Genomic DNA, 13,117 nt, shown 5'->3' with positions numbered 1-13,117 from the left:
TGTGTTTGCTTTGAGCCAATAGACTGGAAAAAAAAAAAAAAAGTCAAAGACAAAGCTTTATGTGTATGTTGGCACGCATGTGGATTCAGGCTGCTGAATAACAAACAAAGAACACATTCATGGCCACATACAACTCCTTGAACATATAAATAGCCATCCTTGACCTAGTCTGTCTGAGGTGCTGTTATATAGCATTACACTGAATTCTCCATAAATATCATGGCAAGCTAAATACTACTGGCTCTGTCTTGCATGTGAAGAAACTGAATATCAGAAAGATTAAGTCTGCCCAACATCACACAGCTAGAATGTGGCAGAGCTGGAATTCAAACCTGGCTCTATAGCAAACTCCCAAATCTGGATCATGGCTCCAGTACACTGATAGCCTGGAAAGGGGTGCAGATTTTGCCAGACACACCCCTGGGACAACTCAACAAAGCCTCCTGGGGAGACAGGCAAAGTAAATTAAATCAATTTAAATCAGTAAGGGGGCAATCAGAAAGTTTTAGACATCAACTTCCTCCCTACCAAAGCTTTTGTGTTTGTTTTCCCTCATTCCTTAATTGGCTAATTAAGTGTTTCATCCTCTTCCCTGTCTTATATCTAACAAAGTGCATAGCAGTGTTCTGAGGCTGAGAATGAATTTTTTTAAATACAGTACTTGGTGACCATTTAATGAAGTTCAAATGCAGGGATTTGATCAAATTCTTATTCAAAAGGACAAGAATATGGAACTCAGGTAAGCTATCATGTGTAATCAAAGGGTTGATACTTGCATCCCTGGAGCAAACTTAAGCCAGAAAGCAGACAATGAAGAAAAAAAAAAAAAACTTCACAGTTCTTAAATCTTGTTCCATCCATTCAGGGCAAGCAAGAAATCGTCTAAAAATTCTGATTTTCCTCTGAATTATTTATGGTTTTTCCATATCAAAATAGTTTTCCCCAACTGTTCTTGCTATTGTAGTTGTGCATGCAACGTAGTTTGTACAAATCTGAATAACTAGTGTTAATAACAATTATGTTTGTAATAATGGAACCTGGGCGGTGATCTTGGATTAGCTGAAAGGGCTTCTCCTTAGCCCCTTCTCTCACACAGGTGTTACGCCTTCAGGAAAACCATCAAGGGGGCTGTTCTTGAGATAAGACAAGGTGCTGGTAGAGGGCCTGGATAAACATGTGAAGTTGTAGGAAGCTAGTGTGCTCTTCCCACTCTGATGTACTCTCTGAGGTTGCTGAAAGCTAGACGTCTGCCACCTTAGCCAAGACTCAGCCACTATGAATACTACTACAACACCACTTCAACCCAAGTGAAGAGGCACTGCAGAAAGACAAGCCTGTACAAAATGCTATTATGCTATAAGGAAATTTTCTAGGCAGGATGTACTGAATTCTGGGTCCATGAGGCTACAACCACCTGCAGGAAGAGTTCAGTCTTAAGTTTCAGAGAAAGCAATGGTAGTCCTCACCCCTCTGGTAACACAATAAAGTTGAGTTTTTAAAGTAGAGAATACTACGATGAACAGCATCACATAAGTGAACTAATTCTGCACATCATGACCATCCATTCAGATTAGGCAACAGGACATCATTCAGCTCCGAGCTGTGAAAGTTGTCATTTCTATAGCACAAGCTGTTAACCACATCACCAAATAATAAGGTAACTTTTAATACAAGGTCGGTAGCACTGCCGTATTGTCATCCCCTATTGCTGTCAGATGTCTCTTTAAAAGGAATCAATATCATTTTAATGAACCAGACATGGGTCAATTAATGTCAATTAAAATGGGGACCGATGCTGGTGGTAGAAATGTATCAGGTACAGAGGCATTTCCAAAGAGGAATTTTTGCTCCTCTGAAAGCTACCAGTAATTCCCATAAGTATGTAACGCTTCTAGTTTAATTTCTAGTATAAGGAAAGGAGGAGAGACTGCTATGCCAGCAACATTGCCCCAACCCACCCATAAATCTTCCTTGGGTCCCAGACAGCTAGGAATGACTTTTCTATTCTCTTTGGGTTCACTTCTCATTAACTGTTTCCTCTACAAGGAGTGTTTGCTCTAAACACTCCACCAAGAGAGGACCTCTTCAGCCCCAGGACCAAGCCTCCCCCCAGAACCCCTCTGCCACCACACAGTAGTTCTCCAACAGTCTACAGGGCTGCAGACTCCTGTACTGTGATCTTGTTCTAGCAGCGTAGAAGCTCTGATACTCGGTTTGATGAATGAATGACTGAACTGAACTAATCCATTTCACAAATTAACACACTGGTGGAAACTCCATAAGCATACACGCTAGACCTGCAGTCTAGAGATTCCTCACCTTCGCTGGGAATCCCAAACAGCCAGTTCCTCAACAGGCTGGAGTTGAAAACCTACAATCTCCTTAAATTGTAGGTAGGTATGGGGGTGGGGGTGACAGGAACTGAAGGAAGTGTGAGGGAAAGGGAGGTAAGGACAAGGCTGCCTCATTGCTCTCTCCAGAAGAAAAGGTAGAAAACCCACAAGTATTCAAAACCTAGGTTTAAGAGTCACGTGGGAGAGGGGGTTGTTAAGACGCAGAATTTTGGAAGTCAGAGCTGGTCTGAAAGTACGTGGCCACAGGTTTTTCCCTATGAGCCTGCCCGACCACCCAAGTAGGAGCCAAGACACTCGGGAGTTCGGTGGCACGGCTGGGGCCTAGTGGAATGGCATGAAAACTCCTCTCCCTTCCAAATCCTATCCTATGCGGGGACCTGAAGGGGAGTCGGGGAACTGCATTCCCCGCGTGGGCGACAGCAGCGTCGTTTGTCTCTTATCCTCCTGGCCCCAAGGTCTAGCTATCTCTGGCAGCCCTTGGCCGGCCCTCTCACGTCCCCAAAATGCAGACGGGATCTGAGAGGAGGGGGCGAGGGAGTTGGGTTTAGCCACAAACTCTGCAAACTTCCCTTACCTTCCAGCTCACGTCCCAAATAAGCGGTGCGCCCCGTGGCCCGCAGCTCCCACCGGGAAAGAAAACGCGCGGCCCGGCCACCCTGCGCCCCCGCTGCCCTGCCTGCCAGGCGTCGGAGACCGCCAATCTCAAGTTGGTGTTGCCAGCGTTTGCCCAAGTCATCTGCAAGGCGCCCGGAGCACCAAGGCTACCCGCGACCTCGGCCCGATTTCCCCGCCTCGGGTCGGGCTTACCTGCTTACATGACCCCGCGGTGCCCGGAGTCCCGCGCGGAAAGGCTGTCCTCCGCGGCGACGGAGCCCCAATTCCCCACGGAATTGATTCCAGTGGCTGGCGGAGGAGGGGAGGAGGGAAGCAGCCGCAGGAGGCGAAAGGGGAGGGAGGTTTCCGCTGAGGTCCGGACGCGAGAGTCGGCTCAGGGGCGCACCGGCGAAGGGGAAAGGGAGAAGAACCTGAGTACCCGGGCTGTCCCGCCCGAGGGGACCGGGATCAGGAGGCCAAGGAGGATGGGTGAGGTGGGAGGGGAAGGACCGCCAGCGGCCACTTTGTGTGTGCTGCTCCCAGAGGACCTGCCCAGGAGAGGAGGCAGCCGAGACCGGAGGAGCGCAGCAACCTGCCCCCGATACTGCGCCCGCTCGGCCGAGAAAAAGTTGGGAAGAACTTTGAGGGGCCGGGAGAGCCAGAGCGGCAGGAAATGCGAGCAGCCGGGAGAGGAGGGAGGAAGGGGCCGTTCGAGTGGGAGGGGACGGAGCAGGCGCCGGCGGCCGTGGCTCCCCCACCCCCGGGCCGGGCTCAGCGGCGCTGGGGGCCGGGAGGCGGAGGGAGCGCGAGGCGCGTGGCCGAGGCGGAGAGGAATGCGGACGGCGAGGACGCGCATCGGGGGCGCGGGCGCGCGCGGGGGAAGCGCTGAAACGTGGAGCCCAAGCTCCGGAGCTGGAGGCGCGCTGTCCTTGGGGACGTCACAGCGCTGGAATCCAAGGAATGCCGGGCTGCAGGAGTTCTTTCTGCAGGCCCGGGAGAAGTTGCTTACTTTTGATGGGGTAGCTTTGGAAAATGTTTCCAAAGGTGGGGACTGAAGACAAGATGAGACTCCGTGGAGTAAGAGACGTGGGAGGGGAGAAGGCAAGGAGACCGTAGTCAGCCCAACTCTGCGCTGTTCCGGCGGTTTGAGGGAAAGCGGTAAAGACAGGAAGATCCCACCTAGATTTCGTAGACAGCAAGAGCAGGAAGGTGGTAAGAACTAGCCCACTCAGACCCGGAGCAACGACAGTCCAACTTATTTTGGGAGATCCTCCAAGCAGGATGCACCCATGCAGCCACAGCACAGGGGAGGGCAGTCCTGGAGAAATTTAGGTGGCCTCACTGAGCAGGCAGTCCCAGAGATCTCTCCTAAATAAAACTGGAACCTCTGGGTAGTGTGTGTCTTTCTTCTATCTTTCCCTCCACCCCCGTAATGGCCAAAGCAGACTGTGCTGAAAGTTGGAATATGTCGTTTTCCCGGTTTGTTCCATGCCACAGAATCGCCCCACCCTGCCCGGGTAGGCACTGGGAGGGAACTTCCTTAGCACTTTCGGAGGTGGAGTTAATGAGGCGCAGCTGGTATGATGGAAAAAGCACCGAGCCAGGCAGGGAACCTAGGTTTAGGCCCTTCCCAACTTGTGACGGATAACTGAGGAGTATCCCAACCCCCGAGATCCTTGGTTTCTGTAATTATAAAGTTGAAGGGGTTGCCTATATTTCTGTGGTCCTTTGCATTGCTCCAAACATGTCTGGGCAGCTGTTATCTCACCAGGACTCAAGCCCAGTCCTTTCAACTTTTCAAGGACCTCCTTGTCACAGAAGATACTGTATCAAATTACTTTCCAACAACTCCTACAATTCCAGGCCTTTTGGGAAAGAGAACGGGGAACCAAAAGGCAAAGCCTACCTGTACCCACCATGTGTAAATCTGTAATGACCTCGACTTCTCTGACCATTGGCCAATGTCCAGAATTTTAAAGAAGTCGAGAAGAATAGAGGGGCCATAAAAAATGATGGAAGGAAAAAGGTAAAAGGAAATAAGGTCAGTTTCTCAAACTTTCAAGGAAATCACTGTATATAGTTGCTAATTTTCAAAAGAAAACATTAGTGAATAACATAGGGTATCACAGAAGACTGGAAAAGCACTTTACTTGATCCTCCATCTTCAGCCCCATTTTCCAGACCAGGAAGGGAAGACAGGAAGAGATTACCTGTCTCACCAGGGGGTCTCACAGCAAGTGAAATATGATAATGGACCCCAGTCCCTCTGGCCCAAAGTGCCGGCTCTAAATCTCTAAAATTTGACAAAAACAAGATTAGGATTAAAGATAAGGAAACTCCTGCAGACTCTAAGTGTGAATCCCAGGGTGCTGTTCCTTCCTGTGAGACAGAAGGTCTTTTGGCATCATTCATAGTAGAAAGGAAGTAGCAGATGCACATTGTTGGTCTGAAGTCACTGTGATACCAAACTGAGCACAACACCCTGAGGCAACTGAATTAAAAGAAAGAGCAAGTGATTTGCATGCAGACCCAAGAATTCAGTTCTGCCTCAGACAGGACATGTGACCCTGAGCAAACCATTCACCTGATGCTTGAGTTTATTTTTTAAGTGTAATATAGAGCACAGAGCTTGATTGGATTAGTTCATCTCTGAGGTCTTTCTCAGGTCTGAACTTGCATGAACGTGTGTACTCCTCCAGAGAGAGGACGTGCCTATGGAGGAAGCAAAGCGATAAAGCCAATGTTGAGTAGAGAAAACCACACTTTACCTTCAGATCAAAATGAATATTGGGAGGCTGGGGTTTGGCTCAGTGGTACAACACTCACCTAGTATGTGTGAGGCGCAGGGTTCGATCCTCAGCACCACATAAAAATAAACAAATAAAATAAAGGTATTGTGTCCAACTACAACTAAAAAAATTTAAAATAAATAAAATTAAATTTAAAAAATAAATATTGAGAATTCAGTGAATGTTGCTGAGTGTTCGGTGAGAAGTAAAACTATGGTTTAGCAATAACCCTGTGAACTAATTTTCAATATTTAAATAAATATAATAGTAAAAAGTGTATTATTAAATGTAAAGCCTTTCAGGTGCATGCATCTTACCAGCTACATTTCTTTTTCTTTATACTACAGAAAGGCAATACAAATAAGGTTTTTTTGTTTGTTCTGGATTCTCTCTTTTTCTTTCTCTCTCTCTATTTTCCTCCTGTGCTAGGGATTAAAAATTGCTAGATTAGCATTGAGCTCTTCCCCCAACACAATAATAATAGTCATTTTGTTTGTTTATTTGTTTGCTTGTTTTTCTTTTTTGGTACTGAGGATTGAACCCAGAGCACATTGCCACTGAACTACATCCCAACCCTTTTTATTGTTATTTTGAGATAGGATCTCACTAAATTGCTGAGGCAGGCCTCAAACTTGTAATCCTTAGCCCCCTCAGCTGGGGGTATATCTCCATGGTAGAGTTCTTGCCTAGCATGCATGAAACCCTGGATTCAAGATTCAATCCCCAGCACTGCAGCAACAATCAAAAAAGAAGAAAGAAAGTATAACTTGAAGGGATAAAAAGCTTTCATTCTCTTTGTAGGTATAGACAGAAATCTAGATAAGCTAGTCATAAGCTTCTTTCAAAAAATCAACCAATTTCCTAAGTCTGCATCACACTCAAGTATCCCTAATATGCATCAGGGTGAGCAGAAGTTGGGTTGATGGGATAGGCTCTGAACACATCAGCCCATCCATCACTACATGTTTGCTTTAAAGCTTTGCAATTTTAGGAACTTGTGGATGTTTAATTTTCCAAAGCAATATTTCTACTTGTTCTGAGCCTAATTCAAACTAAATGCAGGATGCAAGCAGAATCTCAGGGGCCTCCATGATTCCTCCCACCTCCAATATGTTCTTGTCATTAATGTATTAATTTTATACCTTCAAAGATACTGAAAGTAAATAAGTTCCTGAATTGAATCTAACTGGAAAGTAAGCAGGTTATTTGATGATCTCCAGAGGCTTTCTGCAGATTTTAGTTATATGCAAACACAAAGGGAAATGGGGAGCTTTTTCAAAACACTCATTGTCTCTGAATCCTTTGCTTTCATATCTTATTCCTAGATCTGGGGTAAAGATAGGCTGGGTTGTGTGAGTGCATAATATTTTTAGTGTTTTGTTGAAGTACAGTTCACATTCAGTAAAAAGCACAAAACTTAAGTGCATACAGCTAAAACATACAGCTCAAACACTTCTTCCTATATGTACCACTACCCAGGTTAAGACATGGAAAATGTCCATTATCACAGGAAATTCCCTATGTAAATTTTTAATCAGTATCACCCCTCTACGATACCTTCTGCCCCCCAAAGATTTGTCTTGCTAATTCTCAGACTTTGTGTAAATGAAATCATATGGTATTTACACATAATGCCTATATCTGGGAATCTGGCTTCTTTGGCTCAAAGTTTTATTCATGTTAATGAGTGTGTGAAGAGTTTATTCCCTTTTCTCGAAAAATAGATTCCATTGTGTGAACATGACACAATTTGCAGGTTCATTCTCCTGTTGACATATTGGGTAGGTATATTTTAGAAACACTTCCCAAGTAATTCTGTTATGCCTGCAACCTTCAATTCAGAACCACAAATATACAGCAAAAATATAACTCAATCAGCTTAGATTGCTAGTACCTAAAACAAAAAAAAAATGTTAACAGAAAAAACGAAAGAGAACATTTAAGAACAACAACACTTAAGAATGCTTTGGGGCTAGGGATATAGCTCAGCAGTAGAGCACTTTACTAACATTCATGAGGCCCTTGGTTCGACTCCCAGCACTGCAAAAGAAGAAAAGAAAAAAGAATGCTTTAATGGTAGTATACATTCAGAGCTTTTTATTGACAAAAGCCAAGTTAGGAAAGTCTCTGAACATGAATTCCTTGCTATCTAGTGTTTTTCTTAAACTGTATGATTATGCAGAACTGTAACATACAACTGCACACAAGGTATACAATACAACTCCAGGAGCTAAAATAGACTCCAATGTAAGTGACATCCCTGAAGTGTGCCATGATCTGGTGATTTCCCTTGTAAAAATGGCTTCTTGGTATTTGCTCCAGGATGATGTTTGCTGATACAGAAGACTGAGCCCTCCTTCCCTCTTGGTTGCATCTTTGAGATCTTTCAGTAAGGGGAAACACCTTCAGTAAGGTGGAAGAGAACACCCATAGTTCAGCCTACTTCTGGTCTGTTGAGGCCAGGAAGGCTCTCTACTCTACAACATTGATAAAGTGGAAAAAAGGAAGACTTTTGCAGAGGCATAGATAAGACAAAATTGAAAGCCTTTTATTTGGGGTTGCTCGCCAGCCTCTTCTGGAGGTCCAGGATAGCAGCCCCTTTTATGTAGCATGTTATCTCCTGTTTCATTTTTACTCATCTCTCAAATTTCTCATTTCAGATGTTCCCCTATCCCTGACCACTTCTCCATCTCATTTCTCTTTCCTCTTTTCTCTATCTTCCTCTCAGTCAAGGCTCCTTGTTTTCCAAAGGGACCGCCTCTTATGAGCCCCTGTTCTGTGCCTGCTAACCTAGGCCACAAATGAATTATTTCCTTTGGGAAAGAATGCCAAGGTTTAGATTGCATATATTCAATCTGGGAGGAGAAAGATGGAGTGTCCTTCTGGGTCAATATGCCAGCTCCTCTGGCACCAGTGGCTAACCTGTGGGCCATGATGTAAGGTAGAGTCATGACATTGCAAAGGCAGGAGCACTGATTTTTTTTCCCAAGATTCAGCCAATTGTTTACTTTTTATAAAAATTCCATGAGATCAATGCATGTTCATCAATACAGTATAGAAAGGATAATTCACATATATTATTAGTACTTTTAGCAAGATTTAAAATAAATGAAATCTAAACACAATTAAAAGTTTTATCCCATGAATTTCAATCTCTATTTGCTTTCATTTTCTACATAAGCACATATGTAGATGCACATATGTGTTTGTGTGTGTGCTGGGGATTAAACCCAGGGTTGTTTAACCACTGAGTTATATCACCAGTGCTTTTTTATGTTTCGTTTTGAGACAGGGTCTCACCAAGTTGCTGAGGGTCCTGCTAAATTTCTGAGGCTGGCCACAAACTTGAGATCCTCCTGCTTCAGCCTCCCAAGTGGCTGGGATTACAGGTTTTGCACTACCATTCCCTGTACCTTTTCTACTAATTTTATCTTAGATAGCAAACACACTTTGAACCATGACTTCATGGTATATGCTTCCTGATCACAGTCATCTGGCTCAGATTGCTTACTTTTCTCCCTCCTTCAGACACCACCTAGACTTCCAGCTTCTCCAGGCTTGATAGAAACACACAATTTAGCTAGTCTTTGTACTTCATGCCTGTAATCCCAGCAACTTGGGAGACAGAGACAGGAGAATAAAAAAATTTGAGATCATCCTGGGCAATTTGGTCAGAACTTGACGCAAAAATAAAAATAAAAAGGACTGAGAATGTAGTTCAGTGGTAGAGCACCCCCAGGTTCAATCCCCAGTACTGTAAACACACACACACACAAACACAAATACAAGAGGATTTGCCTACCCATAGACACGGATCTAACTCTCATCCTATGTTCTCAAAACACATTGCTGATGAAGAATTTACCCATCCCTGCTGCTGACATGTGTCATCTACTATCCAGACACTTTGTCTGAGATCTCTCCTTGATTTTGATTTAAGCAATTTTAAACATTGCAATGGAAGTGAGTCATTTAAAACAAATTCTTCATAATCATTTACATACAGTTGTTAAAGACTGAACTCTAATGCTGAGTGTGACAGATCTGGTAGACAAGGTGAGTTGGCTTTATAAAACTTCCCCTGATTTATGAAGAATAAACCCTATTTCAAATCATTGCAGAAAAAAAAAAGTACATTTTATTGGCAGGACACTGGAACATGTCATGGAGTCCATGTTAATGATGGTTGGAGCCAGAGATTCATGAAATACCCTGCTTTTCTCCCTTTGGCTGAGAGTACCATCCTCCACTTTTGACTATATCCAGATGAATAGCTATGTGATATTGGCAAAGTACTAAACCTCTCAGGCCTCAGTTTCCTCGCCTGCAAAACAGGTATATGAAAGCATCTACCTCATAGTGTAGTAGTAATTCAATAAGTCAAAGTGTGAAAAACCCTTGGGGCTATACTTGGTACACACTGAGTTCTCATTGTGTTACTTGATATTATCATTCACCTAATTCTCTTGTTGCAGACTGCATTGCACTCCTTCAGCAGAGACTCAATCTCAGATCTAAATTCCCAAGAGAATCTGACTTGAGTCATGAGTCTAGAGAAGAACCAGGTTTCCTTTTTCCAAGGAAAACTTGGGAATCCCATAGTTCATTTAACTGTCTATACCATCTAGACATGTGCCTGACCTGGCTTCTCATGTGCAAAGACGAGGGGCTACTCCCTAGAGGAGAAGGTGACATGGGAGGCAGCTGAGGAGACCAGTGTCTATGGAATACTTCTGTGTTTAGGGGACAAGATTAGGTGTCTTACATACATAATCTGGAGTAATTCTTATAACAGTGTTTAAGTACTATGAACTGAATTGTGTCCCTGCCAAATTCCCATGTTAAAGCCTTTAATCCCCACTATAGCTATAGTTAGAGACATATGTAGTGTGTTTTTGTACCAGAGATTGAACCCAGTGCTTAACCACTGACTCACATCCCCAGCTCTTTTTATATTTTAATTTAGAAACTGTGTCTCACTAAGTTGCTTAGAGCTTTGCTAAATTGCCGAGGCTAACTTTGAATTTGTGATCTTTCTGCCTCAGTCTCCCCAACTGCTGGGATTACGAAACTGTGCCACTGTACCCAGCTATAGTTAGAGATAGGTTCTTTAAGGAGACAGTTAAAGTTAAATGAGGTCAGAAGGCTGGGAGGGATCCTAATTCAATGCGACTTTTGTTCATATAAGAGGAAGAGACACTGCAGCCCCTTTTCTTTGCACATTCAGGGAGGGAAGATCAAGTAAGGACACAAGAAGTTTGCCATCTGCAAGCCAAGGAGAGAGAACTCACCAGAAATCAACGCTGAGGGCACTTTCATCTTGTCTTCCAGCCAGACTGTGAGAAAAGTAATGCATAGTCTATGGCATTTTATCATTGCAGTCCAATCAAGCTAATATATTGAGGTTAATTTAGGTATATTTGTATGATCTTTTTTTTTTTTTTTGGGGGGGGGGATTGAACTCAGGAGCACTCAAACACTGAGCCACATCCCCAGCCCTATTTTGTATTTTATCTAGAGACAGAGTCTCAGTGTGTTGCTTAGTGCCTTGTTTTTACTGAGGCCGGCTTTGAACTTTTAATCCTCCTGCTTCAGCCTCCCAAGACGCTGGATTACAGGCATGCACCATCGTGTCTGGCCTTGATCTGTTTTTTAACAGAAAAATAAACTTGGACGCCCTTACACTTGTACATGGACCAAGATATAAAGTACCTAAATACATGATAAAAGCAAGATTCAAACTTGGAGATCTCTAATTCCAAAATTCATGTTCTTTCTAATGTGTTATGTTGCAGTTCAGGTTACTGAGCATCTTGAATGATTAAAAAAAAAGAAAAGAAAAGAAAAGAAAATATAAAAACATTATCAAATTAGAGTATTTTTGTTTTCAAATTTCTCCATTTTAGCAGTTTACCAGGGAACAACTCTACTGGGTTGATATTAAACTGGATGTGTGAGAAGAAACATATCCAGAGTATGTGTCTTGAATAGTTTTAAATTCTTTTCCCATGTTTTTCTGAGGGTACCCAATACAAAGGGGGGAATGGAAGCTACTGCTACAAGATCAAGGAGAATTCCTTTCAAAGAATATTAATATCTCATTACTGTTTATTTCATTAGCCTCTGAGATTCCTAGGACTCTTCATCTATTAGCCATGTGAAGTCCAAAGAAAGTCAAGTTGAACCAATGGTCCTTGTAGCACACAAGAATTTGCATTTCAGTGGCATGAGGTCACACTTTCTTGGACTGTGGAGTAGTTTCTGGTCATGACATCAAACTCAAAAGGTCAGAAATGTCCTAATTTCCAAAAATAGCTGGTTATGAATCTCTCCTCCATAAACTGAGCTAAACAGCTCTTCATTCTGTCTATAACTTAGCTGGGCCACCTCCTAGAAAGACACACAGCTATAGAGTTGAGTCTGGCCAAGGAGCCATCAACACCTTAATGGAATGGCATAAGGGAAGGTAAATCATATCCGTAATTATTCTCACCTAATCTTCACTTAAACATCTGCTTACTGCTATTTTGTGTCAGGAGAGTGGGAATAGATGCCAGATTGCTAAGCACATCTAGGATCAAGAAGTTCTAAGCAGCTCTTTTACATCACTGTTCATAGGAGATAAAGGAAATGATAGGCATGCTATAAGAAGTCAAGTCGTCGAGGTCACTTCTGGGTTAAAAATCAGTAGAGCTGGGCATGGTGGTACACGCCTATAATCCCAGCAACTCAGGAGGCTGAAGAGGAGGATTGCAAGTTCAAAGTCAGCCTCAGCAATTTAGTGAGGCCCTAAAGTACTTAGTGAGAGTCTATCTTAAAAAGGCCTAGGATGTGGCCCCTGGTTTCAATCCCTGATACCCACCCCCCAAAAAAGTCAATAGATGCTCCTGTTATGTATGTTTTTTGTTTTTTAATCCTTTCCCATTGAACTCAGAAGAAAAATATTTAGAGCTAGATGTCTGTTTTTGCCTTCTTGTAATTATGATGTTCAGAATAAGGGCCAGCCCACATCTGGCACTCTTACTGTTGGTGATATTTGTAACTGCACTGACCTCCTGAGAGTGCATCTAGCTTGAAGTAAAAACCCGAGAAAACTGGATTCCAGTATTATGGGCCATTGCCTCATTTCCTTCTAATAGTCCTACAAGCTAAATTTAAAATACAGCCCCAAGAGGTAGCAATTCATTCATTTGTTTTTCTCTTACATCTTTGGTTCTGGGCTGAATTTTTAAATATAATTTAAGTACCTAGATGAAGATGTCAACAAAAAAAATCATTCAAACCAGATTGATAGACGTGAAAACTGGACAGCCTTCAAAACCAATTACAAATTTGGAAAGTAAAACAAGAACAGGGGTACATTTGCTGCATTTATTTCCA

At 43.2% G+C, this 13,117-nt stretch overlaps 1 protein-coding gene across 1 annotated transcript in view; it reads right to left on the bottom strand.

The window, feature by feature from the left end:
* Ptpn14 (protein tyrosine phosphatase non-receptor type 14) overlaps nucleotides 1-3,733 on the bottom strand; it is a 177,393-nt gene extending 173,660 nt beyond the window's left edge. The window contains exon 1 of the mRNA XM_077802266.1: nucleotides 3,162-3,733. The gene's annotated coding sequence lies outside the window, so the exon portion shown is untranslated. The remainder of the gene's footprint in view (nucleotides 1-3,161) is intronic.
* Between the last annotated feature and the right edge of the window lie 9,384 nt (nucleotides 3,734-13,117).

This window comes from Urocitellus parryii, chromosome 9 (genome assembly GCF_045843805.1).
Source record: "Urocitellus parryii isolate mUroPar1 chromosome 9, mUroPar1.hap1, whole genome shotgun sequence".
Lineage (NCBI taxonomy): Eukaryota > Metazoa > Chordata > Mammalia > Rodentia > Sciuridae > Urocitellus > Urocitellus parryii.
The sequence above is the reverse complement of the archived record's forward strand: the minus strand, read 5'-3'. Positions and strand labels throughout refer to the sequence as shown.